Here is an 18,999-nt window from a genome sequence, read left to right as displayed (position 1 = left end):
CCTCAGCCAGCCACCTTACTTACCCAGAAGGCTGAGCGACAACTTCCAGTGTAGATCAGAGAGCACCTAGCAGTGGAGAAAAGATGAAATGATACCAGGACCAAAGGCAAAGCATGAAAAAAGAACTCTCCTTCATCTCTGCCTTCTTGTTCACAGAAGTGATGCGACTGTAATGTCTGGGGGCCGCCGAGAAGGCTCAGCAGGGAAAAGGCGCTTACTGCCAACCTAATCCAATACTTAAACGCACATGATAGGAGGAGACCCGAGGTGATGCCCACGAGCTGTCCTTTGACCTCGCCTGTGTGCCATGTCACACTTTCCACCCTCGGCCTTATGAATGAATGAATGCATTCTAATCAAGGAAATGCCTCTACTCTGTCCAGGCCACTTCCTTCCAGACATAGAGAAAGCCCCATCCCCAGTCACAAGGGGATGTCCCTACGGGCCCACTCTGCTGTGAGCACCATGAGTGTTTATCACCTGGTGGGGATAAGGGCATGCTGTACCCCCAGACACCTGCTGGTGACCCCTGTCCGGCACAGTCAGGGGCTTGAGGCTCTGCGCTGGGGGAGGGGAGATGGAGGAGAGCAGACCCCCTTACTCCAGAGATGGAGAATTCTAAATGTGTCCACTGTGACTGCATCCCACCATGGGCTCTCAGCTGGCTCAGTACTCCCATATCAACGAGATGTCCTGGCAAAGCCCCTACTTAACCCCAAACCATATGTCTGCCTCTGCCTTACTCTCCCCAGAAGAGGGTGCTGGGTACCGGAGTGACAGGATGGCAGGTGTCATGATCTGATAGGTCTGTATACATTGTGTCAAGTTCATGGGGGGGGGGGCAACAGCAATGAGACCAAATGTTAGACAGTGTCTCTCTTCCCATTTTCTCCCTCCAGAGGCTCTTTGCACAGCTGCCAGATGTCTCTTCCAGAGAAATTTCTAGAAGCCTGAAAAATAGGATTGTCTTGATCTCAGCACCAAGTGCTTGACCCATGTCCCACTCATAGAAACCCTCAATTGCCCAGTCACATTTAGGGACCATATCCCTCTCCCTTACCTGGTTCCGTCACTGCTTGGCTAGGTGGGCACTGGCCACCTGATCTTTAGCCCTTGGTTTGTTTTTACAACTCGAGCATGATAACTAAATTATGGAATTAGACACACAGTCTGCAAGCCCATATTGCAAGCCAACCATGCAAAATGATCAGGCAGTGAGCTGAGCATCCTGGGACTGCCTAGGCTGACAGGCACAGGCTCCTCGGTTGGTGTCACATGGCTTCCAGAAACCTTTGACCACACATTTTAGGCCACAGAGAAATCTCCCCTCAGCGTGTTAACTCTGGCATCGGATCAATGGCAGTGAGCCTCGTTTGTAGGAGTGCCATCTCCCAGACTGGGACTCCCTGGGGACAGCCATGTCTCCTTCAGGCTGGGGCCCCCTGAAAACAGGCTGTGTCCTGTTGTGTGATAAAGTTTGCTTTGAGCCACCAGTGACCTCCCATCTCTTCCATTCCTCCACCCAAAAGGGTTGCGATCCTCTCTCAGCCCCACCTTACTACTTCCGGTCTATCTGTCCTCAGTCCTCCAAAATCTCTATGGTTAATTTTGGTCAGCTAGTGGCTAGCTCGGCCCTTTGACTCAAAGCAAACTTTGTTGTCAGAATGAGATCAAAATATCACACAACAGTGTCCCCTCCGTCTGGAGGTCCCCAAGGACAGGGTGTGTCCCCTCAGGCTGGGGTCCCTCCTGTTCTCTCACTTCCTGTTGAGAATAGAACATATTCTAAGAGCCCCAGGCAGATTGGGGCAGACTGGGGTGCTGAGGGCCAGAGAGTGGGTCTGAATACAAAGGAGACCAGTGTGGGATCTTGTTTTCTGGTCCACTGAGGTGCAATTTTCCGATCATTCCTTTCTGGGGATGACTGTGCTGATACCCCATGTGCTGAGCCTCACCCTAGCCTCTACACTTGGGGTCCACTCTCGGAACCTGTAGCCTTGCTTTTCCCTATCAGGGCTCCAAATGTAAGAGTTTTGAAATGGAGAGACAGAAGGCAAAGTCAACCTGTGAATTTGAATTCAAAGCTGCTCATCACAGCCATCAGCTCACATCAGCCGGTGCTCTCTGCCCTGTGGTGATCACGCTGTGCTCCCTGATCTGAGGTGCTCATGCTGTGCTCGCTGATCTGAGGTGCTCACGCTGTGCTCCCTGATCTGTGGTTCTCATGCTGTGCTCCCTGATCTGTGGTTCTCACACTGTGCTCCCTGATCTGCAGTGCTCATACTGTGCTCCCTGATTTGTGGTGCTCACGCTGTGCTCCCTGATCTGTGGTGCTCACGCTGTGCTCCCTGATCTGTGGTGCTCACGCTGTGCTCCCTGATCTGTGGTGCTCACGCTGTGCTCCCTGCTCTGCGGTGCTCACACTGTACTCCCTGATCTGTGGTTCTCACACTGTGCTCCCTGCTCTGCGGTGCTCACGCTGTGCTCCCTGATCTGTAATGTTCCCTGCTCTGCAGTATTCACTCTCTTGACTTTCCCATCATCCTGCAGGTGGTGAAGACACAAGCTCAAGTAGGTGAGATGATTTACTCAAGACCACAAAGCCAGCAAGTACAAGAAGCGTGTAAGTCACCCCATAGTGTGCACCCTGTATGACTGACATCTGCCATGCACCACGACCAGGTACAGAACAAGGACCTAACAAAGATCCCGACACTAGGCTCCAATCACTCACTCTAAGCTACTCCGAGTGAGGCTAACCTGTAAACTCTAAGCTGTCTGGACTGTGTGGACCACGATTTTATTACTTGCTGGAGGAAGGACCTAAGCTTGGTGTTACACTCTTTAAAAAAGTTGTGACAAGTTTGGAGGGGAGGGGATATGTGGTTCAGTTAGGGAAAATTCTTATTGTACAGACATGAGAACCCAAGTTTGAGAGCCAGAACTCACAAGTATCAGTTACATATTGCTGTGATAAAACACCATGGCCGGATGCAACTTATGGAAGAGTTTGTTTGGCTTACAGTTCCAGGGGTAGAACACACTAGAGGGAGAGGAGATGGAAGCTGAGAAATCACATATTCAACCACAAATAAAAGCAGAGATTGATTTGGGAGCGGTAAAGGCGTGAAGTCTCAAGCCTTTTCCCGGGACATGGTTCCTCCAGAAGATTGTCTACCCCCCCCCCAGTGCTGTCAGCAGGTGATCAAGTGCTCACACATGTGATATTTCTCATTCAAATCACCACACTACTCACAAAGGCAGACCCTGTGCTGTGTGCTTCTAATAGCAGCTGTGGGAGGCAGAGAAAGGTGGCTGTCTAGGATTTTCTGGCCACAGTCTAGCTAATCAGTGACTCCCAGGATGGTGAGAGACCCTGCTTCAAACAAAACAAAGTAAAAATCCAAGGTGGACAGATCTTGAGAAATAAACCTAATGTTGACCTTGGTTTTTTGTGCACTCATGTACACATGCACAGGCATGCACATGCACACACACACACACACAAACACGAGAGAGAGAGAGAGAGAGAGAGAGAGAGAGAGAGAGCTTAAACAGATGACAAAAAGGAGGTTTCTTGTGATTTAGTAAAACCTAAGCTCATACCTAGCAAGTGGCAGGCACAGGATTTGAACCTCTGATTATCTAGTTTCCAAGCCTTGGATCCTTCTAGGACACACAGCCTTGCCTGTTGGTAGTGGGAATTTTCGAGTGAGGTAACGGAAGAGTCCTAACTAGTTTTTTTTGTTTTTTTGTTTGTTTGTTTTTTAAATCACCTTGACACCAGCTAGAGTTATACAGGAAGAGGAACTTCAGTTGAGAAATGCTTCCTTTAGATTGGTCTGTAGGCTAGTCTGAGGGGGACTCTCTTGATTGCTGATTGCTGTGGGACAGCCCAGCCCACTGTGGGTGGTGCCGTCTCTGGGCTGGTGGTCCTGGATGGTATAAATAAGACAAGCAAGCCGGGAGGTGGCGCTTCTCTGTGTCTTCGGCTCCAGTTCCTGCCTTGACTTTCTTGACTATGATTGGGGCATGGAGGCTGAAACAAGCCCTTTCCTCTCCAGGTTTCCTTGGCCATGGTGTTTTATTGCAGCAATAGTAAGCAAACTAAGGCAGTGAGCCATATGCTTAATTCATCTCCACCATATCCCTTTGCTCCTACACAGCTGGGTCCCACCGCCAACTGAGTCCCATTGGAGGAGGCGCTCAGGACTGAGCAGGGCCTGAATGAAGAACCAGGGAGGGATTTCGCAGAGTCCCTAATAATGAAACAGTTCCTGCTCTCCTCATCTTCTCCCGGTCAATCTTCCTGGAAGGCTGGATGCTCACCACTTCTCACCGGGCAGCTGCTCAGAGAGCAGCCCCTAGGGCTGTACACATGCCTGGCAGTTCAAAGACTCCGTCCTCCAGTCCCCTTGAGGGCAAATAAAAGTGAGATGCTGCTGCTGGAATCAGGTCTATTTCAGATTTCATTTTTACCTGAGAAAATGGGAAATGCTGAAGAGAGGCTCTGGGGTCAGCATCCCTTGAGATTGCTATAGTCTCAGCTCCCTGAACTAAACTTAAAAATGTTCATCTATTTGTTTATCATGGGGGGCAGGTATGTGGATGCATGGGCAGCACATGCCATGACCCATGGGTGCAAATCAGAGGACAACGTACAGGAGTTGGTTCTCTCCTTCCTTTATGCGGGTGCTTGAGACAGAACTCAAGCAGTTAGGCTTTCCAGCAAGCTCCTTTATCTACTGAGCCCGTCTTGCCAGCCCTTGGACACGCTGGCCCATTGACAACTCTTCATACCCCTACTCCAGGCTCATATTGCTGACATTTCTGGCTGAGCCTTGCCCAGGCACTTGTATGTGTTGGTCCATGTCTATGTCTTCCCTGAGCCAGAGTCAGAAGACCCCAGGAGACAAATCCTAGCACACTGGGCTGGCTCTGCAGCACTGATTTCTAATCCCGTCTCCCAGCCTTCAGTGAGATAACATTGATAAAACGGGAATGGAAGTGATTCATTTATACTGAGCCAAGTTCTTTTTTTTCTAAGGTTTACCACACAATCATCTTTTATGACATATAGTAAAATCACATGTTTACACAGTCTCTCTCCCCAAGTCCCAAACATTTTAGCAACATTATCTAACGGAACACCTGGGGTTTGAGAAACAGAGGCTGCACAGCCAGCATTGGTGATGCAAATTTCCAGATGTATCCATTTCCCCTGCACAGTAGCAAAAGCTGGTCGGGAAGAAGGTGTCTCCTTCCCCGCTTGCCTGCTGCTGCCAACCCCAGCTCATAACACAGGTGTCTAGTTGAATGTCTCCTTTGGATGTCCAGTGGCACGGAAGTCATTGTTGGATTTGTTTCTGCAACTCCTTTGCCTGAGCGTGTGTGAGAGGAGCGTGGGGCTGACAGATTAAATCAGCCTGGCCGCTCTTCTCCATCCTGCTCAGTCTCAGAGCTGGGATCAAGAAGTTTTCACTCCCTGTCCCCGGAGTCTGTTAGGCTGCCAGGCCCTTTTACTACCTACAAACAGGCTTCACATTTCTCAGTTCTTATGACTGCCAACCTCAGATGGCTCAGGCTTGTAAATTCACAGGTAGCTTGTTCCTTCTGGTTCCCCGTGAGTCTCCCATTTCAAACCTTGCACTTTATAGCCCCATAAATCCCACCCCACACTCACCCTGGCTGAATGCTGCTCAGGGATGCCCACTGTCTGTGGCAGGGGTGGGCAAAAGACAGGAAAGCCAGCAGGCTGTGTTTGTAAATAGCGTTTTCTTTCTTAAAGTTTTACTAAAACACAACCACAAACCATTTATTTATGCAGTGTCTGCAGCTATTATCCAGGGATCTACAGTGACAGACTTCAAAGCCTCAGTTCACCATCTGGCCTTCCATAGATGGGGCTTGCTAACCTCTGTACACACAGCACCGCCTGCTTCCCTTAGCCCAACATGCAGCGTGTAAGGCCTGGCCCCAGAGCCGGCTCTTCCTGCCTGCTCTCTGTGTGGCCCTCTCCAGCCCCATCTGGCACTCGTGGATGCCTGCCTGCCTACCTGCCTGCCTGGCCCTAGAACCAGTCTGTTCATGCTGGAAAGACATAAACCTCCACGGAGCAGCTTCTTGTGCCTGGAGTTGTGTGTGAAAGCTCCTGGCCAACCCTCACCAATCACTCAACAGTCTCAGAAGGCAAGACCTGTGGGGTCACTTCCACACCTGTCCCACACACCCAGCTGTCTTCCTCTTCAGTCCCCACGGACTCAAAAGCTTCTACTGCCACACATCCCCTGAAGCCTCATATCTCACAATTCCTATTGTCTAGATGTTTCAAGAAGCTGGGTTATGATGGCTTTGAAGGATGGTATCTGTGGCAGAGGCGGCGGCGGCGGCGGCGGCAGAGCAGACATAGATGCACACGTCAGCAAGAAGCGAAGGCAGCAGGCTGGCGGCATTGCTTTTCCCTCAGGCTTTTCCTGGACCGCCTCTAGAGGGTGCTGCCCACTCCAGAGGAAGGTGTGCCTCCCTCAGTGAGTCCTTCCTGGAAATGTTCTTACAGATGTAGTTGACAGTTGACACCATGATATGTTGGGGTTTGCTTTATTTCTCTGTTTGAGACAGAGTTTCAAGAAGGCCAGGCTGAATTCAAATTAGTTGTACACCTGAGGCGAGCCCTGATCTCCCAGTCTCCCTGTCCCCAGCCCCTGAGCGGTGGGGCCACAAGCAAGCACCCCCACACCAAGTGTTATGCGGTGTTGGCGACTGAACCCAGAGCGCATACATGCGAGACAAGCGTGACACGCCACTTGAGGTACATCCCTGGCCCGTGTCTTACCATTTCCCCTGATATTGTGTTTGGGGCACAGTGGGACAGATGACCAGAGTATGCCTCCTCCCAGAGTCTGTCTCCATGGTGCAATTTGAGCCTAGCTGTATCTCAAGCAGCAGCTATCAGAGAAACTAAAAGTGGCAGAGCAGTGTGGCATTGCCCTTTTAGAAGAGATATTTACAACTGTAAAGAGTAGCGCAGCACTCAGGAGGCAGAGGCAGGCGGTCTCTGTGAGTTTGAGGCCAGAGTGAGATCCAGGACAGCCAGGGCTACACAGAGAAACCCTGACTCCTGTCTCAAAAACCAAACTAAACCAACCAAATAAACCCAGAACATCTCTGATTGTAAGAGATGTATAATAAACCGGTAGGGGGTAGAGGGTGGAGGGGATGTCCAGAAAGGAAGCAGACATATAACTCCCATCAGGACATGCACCTCGTTTGGGAAAATTGCCCAAATGCATGGTCAGCTTCAACATGGGAAGGAGAGCGATAGACAGAAAAATACAGGAGGACCTGAGTTAGGTTCCTAGAACCTACCGCTCACTACTGCCTGTAACTCTGGCTCCAGGGGAACAGGCGCCCTCTGCTGGCGCCTTTATGCAACCGCACATATGTGACACCAACACATACATGTAAATAAGAAAAAAAATTTTAAAAATCATTCAAACACCAAACATGTAATGAACCGAAGGTGTTTCTGACAGCACTCGCTCAGCCATGTTGTTTCACTCAGTGTCACTGTAGCCTTGCATGTGAACACATAACATGTGCATTTTGTAGTACATGCTGTCACATCATACTGTGCCAACAAACACTTTGCCAAACGTGTCAGCTCAGGTCCAAGGCTACCTTAATGTATGACCTGCAGTATACTGTTTAATTTTACATATATGAATGTATCCGCATCGCATGCATTTAGTGCCTGCAGAGGCTAAAATAGGGCATTGGATTCCCCTAGGAATGAAGGAACGTCTGCATGCTGCCATGTATATGCTGGGGCTTTTTAATATCTTCCTCCCATCATTCTTTAGGGTGTAAGTATCAAATATCTTCGGTATTAGTATGGTGTTAGGATGTTTCACTTTAAAAATTGCCATTTGGGTTGGTGACTTGCATTTCATTACAAAAATTGTTCAATGAATTTTGGCTTCAGACTAGAACAGAATTTCCAACAACTTCTAAGATGGCTCTAGGCATAATTCTGCCACTTTGTGTTGTGTATTTATGTGGAGTGGCATTCCCAGCATTGATGATTATAAAATCAAAATATTGATCAACTCTGTAAAACTTTGAAGATATGTCGGTATTGAATATTCAGCCAAGATGTAATTCTGTATGCAAAAGGAGAACATCCAGGTCATTAGTATGCAAACTTGCTTCTGTCTTAATAAATGGTGAAATGCAGGCACAGAATTGTCCTGAAATAAATACGTTGTAAATTATTATCAGTGAATGTTTCATTCACGCACTTATTTATCTATATCCCTCGATGACGTAACAATTCCTCAGGCATGAGGACTTGCAAGTAGAAAGTGTGTCAGATGCCCTGGTCAAAACCAGCTATTTGAGACTGAGTTACATCTCTGAACACCAGTACACACATGAGCTCTGCATGGTAATGAATTTGATTTGTTTTCTCTTCTTGCTAGAACCCCATTAAGCTAAAGAACATTATTTTTCCTCTGGCAAATACTCAGTGCAAATTGAATGAACTCATGAGAACCCAACTCCCCCTCCTAGCTTGCTCCTTCTGCCTTTTCCCCTCTGCTTACGTTTCCCAGCCATCACCCTCCTCACTAATGCTAGCTCAACTCTCCTCTTATCTGGCCCTCCACATGGACTTCAGTCCCTTCCCTTCCAGCATCAGCCCTGCCCCCCACCCACCTGTGTCACCCTTCTGCCGCTGGACTGTGCAGCCCAGGTCTGTGTGGCTCTCAGGGCCCTTCCTCCCGGCTCTGTTGCAAGACTGGACTGGGCCCCGAGAGCATTTCCTGACCAGTGTTGTTAAATTAAATCTTTTCAGACCCAGGGAACCTCTGAAACATAGCAGCTTATTTAGTTTGCCTTGACTGACGTTAGCCAGAAATGCACCAGGGCCAGAACCACCTTGGACCAAGAGCCTCTGTGTAATGAAAAAGTGGGGGGAGAAAAGCATTCATTATTTACAGAGAACCTAAAGTGGCCCCCCAAACAAATGGGATACCGTGAAACAGAAGTACTCGATTGCTTCTGGACAGGTTGGGATTAATAGCCACATGCAGGACTCCCCTTTGGGCTGTCATTCTAAATCCGTGTGCTGGGAATGTGACTGCTTTGGCTCATTTGTTTACAGATTACCTTCCCTTATGTCCCCCTCCCCGCATCCTGTCCTTGTAATTGCCTTTTGAACAATCCAGGAACTTCCGCTTGTCACTAGTGTAAGCAGGAGCTATCGCCCAGAATTCTGCATCAGAGTAATTATTTCCCCGGGAAACCAAAAGATTCCCAAACCCCCTTTACCTCGCAGAACGGAAGGGTCTGTCTCACCCTTCAGGCCTCCATCATGTTGTTGGTGACTTGGCACTCTAATCTCTTATTTTATTGTCTCTGGGCTGTCCTCACCCAAAAGGAGTCCAGGACAAGCTCTTTGTGAATTTGGAAATTTTATTGAGCTTCGTAGACCCAGCCAGGGGCATGCACTCTTGGGACCGCAAGAGTCAGCCCCAAGCTAAATGACCAAGGCACTTATAAGGGTAAAACCCACAAGTTTGTTACATCCTGTTGATGTAGCCATGCTGGCTGTTAGCAAGCATGATGGGATATGAACTTTTTAAAATATGAATAGGGCACAGTTGTGTCACCGTGGTGTCTGTTTGACCCGGAGAGGAGCAGAAAGGCTTGTGGCTACAGAGGCAGAACAACGGTGGGTGAGTCATGGGTCTGGTAAAGTACTATGTGTACAGGGTCAGGCTGACCCCAGTTTCAGCCGAGGCTAGGTCAGGATTTAGCAAATACGTTTTTCTCACTTTGATTGCAGAATTGGCGGCCCTCTCCCATCTTAACTTCCACCATGCTATCCACAGAGGCTCTCCCTTCTAATGCTGTCTTCAGGATGACAACATGCTGCCTGTGGCCGTGAGCCTGCAGCTCTCCTAGGTAAGGTCCTCCCAGAGATAAAATTGTCCCAGCTTCCTGACTACAAGCAACCTGAGAGTCCGACAGATGCATGCTCATCTAATATTCCGACGGGTGTGGTTTGTGATAATTCACTTTAAAAAAAAAATCTCACTCTCCCCAATCCTTGTCTTCACAGGACTCACTTTCTTATAGCAGAGACAAGAAGAACAGTCTCTGAAGGATGCCCTTCACCCATCATTTTACTGCATAAACTGTGGCACCCAGAGGCCAGGTTCACCCTCTTCCTTCTCTCAAAATAAACTTGAGATAGAGACACAATGCTAGCCTCTTCAGTTCTGCAGGACAAGAGGAAAGCCATATGGATGAATCAACAATATATGACTGATGAAAGGAGCCCTACCAAGTGAGAACCATACAGACCCAAGGTCCATACAGACCCAGCCCTGTGACCTTGGCCAGAGTGGCTGTCAATGTTCCAATATGTAATATTAAAGGAGGAAACAAGCTTAAAATCATAAGTTCCACATAAACACAAAATGATCACTGGCTAGGTTTAACTCATTATTTACTAAAGGAACTAGTAAGATGTGACAGCCAGGTGAAGAAAGAGTTTAACGGCAAGCAGCTACGGGTGCTGGGTAGCTAGTTCCTGAAGCATCAGTATCTACGGGGGTGGAGCCTTTTGGTTAAGTGGAAGCCCCAGATGCCAAACATGGGTCTGCAGGACTTAGTGATTGCCCTTCAGGGTTTTGGTCTTTCTTTGGCCCAATCTTTCCTCACTATGCCCACATTTCCCCTTCTTGGAATGGTACTGTGCCCCTGTGGACTGGAAACACAATTTTTAAAAAATTTACAGGGTGTCATAGTTAAGAGATTGCCGAATCTCATCCAAGAAGTTTTAGACTGTGGTGTGTGTGTGTGTGTGTGTGTGTGTGTGTGTGTGTGTGTGTGTATGTGTGTGTGTGTGTGTGTGTGTGTGTGTGTGTGTGTGTCTGACTATCTATCTTTTTATCCATCCAGAGGCTTAAGGTAGGGAGGATCTCAAGGGATCAACCAATCTAGTCTGCTTGGCAGGGCAGATCTTAAAGCTGGACTTTGGACCAGTATTGACAGACACTGTTAAAGACTGGGGATTTTGAAGTTGGGCTGACAACATTTTGTAGCTTGAGTTGATTGATTCTAGGGAGGCCAGGGGTGGAATGCTGTTGTGTGACTGGAAATTGTCCCCCACAGGCTCGTGTGTCCGAACACTTGGCTGGCAGCTATAAAGTTTGGGAAAGTTTTAATCTTAGAGAGAGGGAGCCCTGCAGGGAATGAGGTGGGAGGCACCTAAGGAAGCTAATTTGCAAGGCTGGGGAACCTCAGAAAATAACAGAATTCATAGTTACATAAGCATTGAACAGTTGGCTGGGGGAGAGGGATCCAGTAGTTAGTTATTGAGGACACTTCTGAGAAGTGACATGCACGGGTCTTCACTCATGCTGGGTGGGCTTTGCACAGATAAAGCTGCTCTGAGTCCCCCATGCTCTTGTAAGTTACCCCAATAAATAAATCGGTTCCCCAAACTAGAGTGTAAGTGTACTATTCTGGTCTGTCGTAGGTATCTTCCTTGGGTGAACACTTTTCTTCCTCATATCTCCAGAAAGCAAGTGATCAAAAAACAAAAAACAAGTGATCCAAAAAAAAAAAAAAAAAAAAAAAAAAAAAAAAAAAGTGAAGGAAATTCAGTGATCTCTACAAAAGTGCTCACTAAATCACTAGTGGACCATGTTTCATGGAATATCCATTTGCGTTTTGAGAGGGAAAAGTCGTTTACATTGCTACCCATTTCCTTTAGGACTAACAGTTGTAAAATAGCCAGAAGAGAGTGCAGAGCACAGGTCCCAGCAGAGTCAGGGAACCTGACAGGCTTCCCTAGATGGTCACTCGGCACTACTTGCCTTCACTTCCAAGTCTTTTGCACAATTTTACTATTGAAATATAGATCTCTTTGAACCCGAGGTAATAAAATACTTCACTTGGCTCCTGGCTTCTCCTGGGTACACATTTTGAGGAAATTTTCTCCTTTCTCATTCAGTGTAACCAAGTCACAGAAAACACTACCTTTGAGGAAATCGCTGCTGGAGATGTAAGAAAGGGAGGGCTCTGAGGATAGAGGTGACCATGTCCACCTCTGATGAAGAGGGCCTTCTTGGAGGAAGGGATCTCTCCACTTTCAATGTGTGTCTTATTCTAACAACATCTACCTCAGAATAAATCCTTAGGGCACAGTACCCACAGTACATCTCTGTCATTTGATAGTTTCTGGCCATAGCCACATGAGGATATGTAAAATATCATGTATGTATGTATGTATGTATGTATGTGTTTTGTTATGTGTATGTGGGTGTGTATAGTCACATGGATGCAGTTTCAGCAGAGGCCAGAAGAGGGCACTAGAGACTCTGCAGCTACAGTTCCAGGTGAGCTGGAGATGCTGCTGGGAACAGAACTCAGGTTCTCTGCAGGAGCAGTATGTGCTGTCAACCACTGATCCATCTCTCCAGCTGATTCATTTATTTTTAATTATGTATATGCAAGTGTGTCTGAGTGGTGAGGGTGTGCATGTATATGTGTATCTGTAAGGGTGTGCACGTGTATGTGAGTCTGTGAGTGGTAAGGGTGTGCACGTGTATGTATGTCTAAGGGTGTGCACGTGTATGTATGTCTAAGGGTGTGCACGTGTATGTGTGTCTGTAAGGGTGTACACGTGTGAGTCTGTGAGTGGTGAGGTGTGCACATGTGTGTATGTGTGTCTTTAAGGCTGTACATGTGTATATGAGTCTGTGAGTGGTGAGGGTATACACATATATATGTGTCTGAGTGGTGAGGGTGTGCACATGTATGTGTGTCTGTGAGTGGTGAGGGTGTGCACATGTATGTGTGTCTGTGAGTGATGAGGGTATGCACATGTATGTGTGTCTGAGTGGTGAGGGTATGCACATGTATGTGTGTCTGTGAGTGGTGAGGGTATACACATGTATGTGTGTCTGTGAGTGGTGAGGGTGTGCACATGTGTGTCTGAGTGGTGAGGGTATGCACATGTATGTGTGTCTGTGTGGTGAGGGTATGCACGTGTATGTGTGAGTGTTGGGGTTCCTTTGTTGTCTGAGTGGTGAGGGTATGCACGTGTATGTGTGAGTGGTGAGGGTATACACATGTATGTGTGTCTGAGTGGTGAGGGTATGCACATGTATGTGTGTCTGTGAGTGGTGAGGGTGTGCACATGTATGTGTGTCTGAGTGGTGAGGGTATGCACATGTATGTGTGTCTGTGAGTGGTGAGGGTGTGTACATGTATGTGTGTCTGTAAGGGTGTGTGTGAGTGTGTCTGTGAGTTGTAGGGTGTATATGTGTACATGTATATGTGTTTCTGTGATTGATGAGGGTGTACACATGCATGCAAGTGCTGTCGAAGCCAGAAGAGGCTCCGGATTCTTCGGTTATAGGTTGTGAGCTGACTGATGTGGGTGCTGAGAACCAAACCCAGTCTTCTGGAGGAGCAGTACTCACTCTTAACCACTGAGTCCCCTCTCCATCATCAATGCTAGGCATCGCCCTAGCCTCTCCATCATCAGTGCTAGGCATCGCCCTAGCCTCTCCATCATCAGTGCTAGGCATCACCCTAGCATCTCCATCATCAATGCTAGGCATCGCCCTAGCCTCTCCATCATCAGTGCTAGGCATCGCCCTAGTCTCTCCATCATCAGTGCTAGGCATCGCCCTAGTCTCTCCATCATCAGTGCTAGGCATCGCCCTAGCCTCTCCATCGTCAGTGCTAGGCATTGCCCTAGTCTCTCCATCGTCAGTGCTAGGCATCGCCCTAGTCTCTCCATCGTCAGTGCTAGGCATCGCCCTAGTCTCTCCATCATCAATGGTAGGCATCACCCTAGTATTGTTTCTTTCTCTCAAATGATGAGCTGGAATCATCTTTTCTAGACTCTCATCTTACAGAGCTGTTTTCTGGGGGCTGAAGAACATGACTTCTCCCATAAGATAGAATCTAGAGTCATCCCAGGCAACGGGCAGAGCAGGAGCAGTGTCTGCGGTCAGGGCAGCCCCTACCCCAGCCCATCCTGCTTGTTCTTTTCCCAGAGTCTCAAGGCTTCCTCCTGTGGGGGCCTCACTGTGCCCTTTTCTTCTCCATTAGACAGAACATCTGTGAATCAGAAAGAACCAAGGCTAGCCCTCACCTCTAGCCTCGGCCTACTAACAGGTGAGTCAGATCACGTCACTTTTCCAATTGTAGACAGAACTTTCCAGAACAGTAGGATGTGTGTTTTGTGAATAGTGTTGTGATCACCATCATTGGAGAAGTATGGGTGGAGGGAGAAGTTGAGCCATGGTTCAGGTCCAAGCAATGGCACAGCCTCACACTTCTTCTGGAGGATTCTAGACCACGCCCTTCAGGGAAGTTCCAGCTACCACGACCTCCACCATCATAGACATGAAGGCTTTCCCACTCCTGATCCCCTCCTCATCACCATTAAAGCCACGTCACACCAGGAGACAAGACAATATGGTCATTGTCTTATTAATTCTGATTTCCCATCTTTGCGTCAATTAAATGTTACCACATTCCCATCTACCAGCTTGATGAACAATATTAGTTCAATGTATTATGGGGAAAGTAATTAAATATTTGTTCTGGGGTAATTGTATATAAATTGCATGACAATTGAGTTGGTGGTGTAATTAGTGAATCTTAACTGGAGGCTCATTTACAATCAATGTTTAATTTACTAACAACTGTTTTGCCTTAAATGTGAATTAAATGCCTGTCATTGGCCATCCATGCCCGTAGCTTTCAGAACCTGCCTTCTCTTTGGTGGGCTGCAGGAAGCTCCTTCACTGTCAGTCAGCGGTGAGGGTCTTCAGTAAGTGCTCAGGCAGGATAGGAGTGTTAGAATGGAGTTGGCTACTGCATCCTGAGGATCTACGGTGGCCAGGGTGGTAATGTAAGTGGTAATGCACCTGGGTAACTCATTCAGACCTAAGGACGACCCCGTTACCAGGAGCTGCTTTATCATGTTCATTTTAGAAGGAGAAAACTAAAAAGCAAAGGGGACTTGGCTTCAGAGTTCATGGGGGCCACAAGCAAGCTCTATCCACTCTCGCAGTAATTTCCAGACCATCTCTTAGCTATTCACATCCTTCCATTGAGTTATCCTATTCCACTCAAGACCATCTGTACAGCTTCCTGCTTGCCCTTGACCTTTCCCAATTTGTCTCACTTCAGGAGCACCCTCTAACGCATCAGTCAGCATGAGTTACACTATGTTGCTGTAACAAACAGTCCTGGAATGTGCATGGCTTACCCCATGATTTATTTCACCAATATATTCTATGTCCAGTGGGGCAGCTCTGGCAGTTGTAAGCACATATTATGTCCTGTTTGCTGGCCCTTAAAACTACTCACTCGAGTCTGTCTGCTCTAAGCCATCTTCATCGTATGAGCCAGGTTGACAGAGGAAGCCAACAGTATCAGATTCCGTGTTTCTACAAGCAGAGCTGGCTCAGTAAACTTGCCTGGAAGCAGTGAGGTTTCTCTGGCTCACATTTGGTGTCTGGAAGCAAGTATGTAGAGAGCCCAGAGTTTCAACAGAGCAGGGATTTTTACCATGCTTTAGGTAGGAACCCCCAAAGACACAGCAAGCCTAACTATGAGGCTGGAATTAGTTTCCTTTCCCTGAGGGGGGGTGTGCTGCAAATATCTTAAACAGCAAGGGAACTTGCCATAGGCCCCACCTCTTCACCCTGAATTCTCATCTCAGGCCACTGGACTCCTGTAGATGTGCTCCGGGGCTCAGCAGCCCTGCCTTCTCCTCCCAACGTGGACGTGGAGACCACGATGACAACCCACGTCCTGAAAACAGGCAAATGTTTAACTTTTCCTATTTCTGTGTCTCTGCATCAATGTATTCATGCATATACCCATGCATGTGAGTGTGTATGTGTGCCCACATGCATGTACATGTAGAGGCCAGAGGTTAATGTTAGATATCTTCCATGATCACTTTCCGCCTTATCTTTAGAGACAGGATCTGCCACTGAACCTGGAGGTTACCTACTCAGCTCTGTTGGCTGGTCACAGAGCCCCAGGAATCCCTCCCGTGTCCTCCTCCCTAGCACTAAAATCACAGGCATGGGTCATCACAGATGATTTTTAAAAACAAATTCCATTTTCTTATTTTTTTATGTGTATGCGCTTGTGTATGTGTGGGTATGTACGTATGTGCCATGGCATATGTGTGGACTTCAGAAATCACTTCTGGAGTCAGTACTTTGCATCTACCATATAGGTCCTGGGGATTACACGCAGGTCCCCAGGCTTGGTGGCTGCAATGCCAGCCCTTTACGACCCGAGTCACCTCTCCAGCCCCTGCGAGATCTGTTTAATTCCTAGCATCCGCTATGTGGCATTTCCCCCATGCCCCTTCCATCTCATGCCCCTGCTCCAGATCCCTGGCTCTATCTGGATCTCTCACCTTCCTCTCACATGGGACCAGTGGCTTCTGCTGTCCCTCTGAGAGGCAGACTCTAGGGCAGTGGTTCTCAACTGACACCTCACAGGTGTCACACATCAGCTATCCTGCCTATCTGATATTCTTATTATGATTCACAACAGTAGAAAAATCACAGCTAGGAAGTAGCAAATTAACCATTTTATGGCCTGGGGTCACCACAACGCGTGGAACTGTGTTAAACGGTCAGAGGGTTAGGAAGGTTGAGGCGCACCGGCGTAGAGAGAAGTGTCTGATTGGTCCACGATGTTCGCCTCAAGGGTGTGATCTGAGGGCAGAGCAAGCCCACACAGCGTCACCTGTACCTGCTCTCCGGCTCTGCAAATGAACCCCAGGAAGACAACACAGAAAGAAAGGGCAGCCGAGACTCGGGTTACCTGCTTGCATCTCTCCCTCAACCGGGGCCATAGTCCTACACTTCCTCTCCCTTCCATTCGCCACTTCTCTAGAAACTGCTCATCCCCCAGTTCCTTTGTTAAGCTCTCTGCACTGATCTTCAGCCATTCCCATCCTCCCTTCCCGTCTCCCCACCATAGCCTTCCTGGTTAAGACTATTGTAGGTGGATTTTCCAAAGGGACCATCAGCTCCCCAGTAATGACATGGAGACTTCTTATTAATTATAAAAGCTTGGCCTATAGCATAGGCTTGTTCCTACCTAGCTCTTATAACTTAAATTAAGCCATTTCTATTAGTCCATGTACTGCCATGTGACTTGTGGCTGTTATCTGTCCTCCGGCATGCCTTGCTTCTTCTCCATCTCTCAGCATCCCATCTCAGCATCTCAGCATTCTCTCTGCCCCGAAAATCCCGCCTAGCTATTGACCATTCAGCTTCTTCTTGAACCAATCAGAGTGACTCATCTTCACAGTATACAAAAAGATTATTCCACAACAGAAGATTCTGGAAGACACATAGTAGGTGCTCTATGATTGTTCCTTCAATCAGTGAGTCTGATATAAAGAATGAGGTTTCTTCAAAAAGCTCAGGTTCTGCATTCATATGTGATGCTGTAAAGGAGCCACTTCCAGACTGTTCTGGGGACCCACAGGGCAGTAGATGTGCAAGTGATTTTCTACTTAATTGACACACCAAATGTAGATAAATCACCAGGAGCAGATGGCATTCACCAGAGAGGAGTGGAGGAACTCAAGGGTGAAATTGGGGGATTGTGGGCCAAAACATGTAAGTGCTCATTACAAAGAGATGTGATGGCCCAGCGAGCTACGGAGAGGCTGGCTATGCCTCCCACAGGCCTTGGGGTACTGCTGATGCCCAGGAAGCCGGGCCAGCTGACCAAATTTAGAATAAAGATGAGTGTCCCAAACAAAACCACTATTTGGGGGAGAAAAGCTTCTTGGTTGCATAGGGGAAACATCCCTGCTTCAATATTCTAGAGTTCTCTATGGGGAACTCTAGAATACTATCTATCTATCTATATCTATATCTATATCTATCTATATATATATATATATACATATACACACAGAGGCAAAGAGTAACCAAGGGCAGACATGAGTTTAATCTCTCAGATTCATCTACCTAAAGAAATGGATCTACTAAAAACAAAGTCAAACCAAACCCAGCCATCCTAAGTTTTGAAGAAACTCTTATTTAAGGTGGACAAGAATGTATACCTAATAATTCTTTATAACCACAAAGATTGCATTGACTTCTCAAAGACATCTTTGAAAGGATTGCTTTTGTTATACAGACATGGAATCAAACTGCATCTCTATGTGTTTCATCTTTTGTCAGAGAAACTTTTTTAAAAGTTTATTTTACTTTTTACTTGTGTTATGTGTATGTAGTTTCCATGGAGGCCAGAAGAGGGCAGCAGATCCTTTGGCGCTAGAGTTACAGGCAGTCGTGAGCTATCTAACATGGGTGCTAGGAATCAAACCGCAGTTCTCTGTGAAAACAAAAGCTGCTGAGTCATTTCCCTGTCCTTCAGAAAGCTTTTACAGAGGGTGACAGTTGATGGCAGAAACTCATAACTGGGCAGCATGCTGAGAAGAAGTGTCCATTGAGTGTTCCAATCTAAGTCCAAGGAGCATCACAGAAGGGGGAGGGGCCATACCAGGATCACCAAGGTGGTTTTCCCAGGATAAGATTTATACATTGCACTCTGGATGTGCTGACTCCTTGATTTTTGCAAATGCAGGAAACTTGACTGCATAATTTGAGGTAGTGGGGAACTGTATTTGTGCTCTCCCTTAAGAATAAATGAAAGGAAGGAAGAAACGAAAGGAGGGAGAGACAGAAGGAGGGAGGGAGGAAGAGAGGGAGGGAGGTACAGAAGGAAGGAGGGAGGGAGGAAAGGAAAGACTATAAGAGCCAGAGAGAAACACTGTCTCCTGGGCCTGGTATGGCCGCTGCAATCATGAACACACAGCATCTGTGAAAAGTTATATAAATTGTGTGTGCCCATGTCATCCCTCCCCCTGCACATGCCCTCAAGTGTACACACACACACACACACACACACACACAC

General features: G+C 47.5%; 1 non-coding gene across 1 annotated transcript; it reads left to right on the top strand.

Moving 5' to 3' along the window:
• The first annotated feature begins 18,561 nt into the window (after nt 1–18,561).
• Nucleotides 18,562–18,724, top strand: LOC127236808 (U1 spliceosomal RNA). Its single transcript, XR_007835792.1, has one exon. It is a non-coding gene; the product is annotated as a U1 spliceosomal RNA (small nuclear RNA).
• Nucleotides 18,725–18,999: the final 275 nt, after the last annotated feature.

The sequence above is a fragment of the Phodopus roborovskii genome, unplaced genomic scaffold (genome assembly GCF_943737965.1).
Source record: "Phodopus roborovskii unplaced genomic scaffold, PHOROB, whole genome shotgun sequence".
Classification (NCBI taxonomy): Eukaryota; Metazoa; Chordata; class Mammalia; order Rodentia; family Cricetidae; genus Phodopus; species Phodopus roborovskii.
This window is presented reverse-complemented; position numbering and strand designations above follow the sequence as displayed.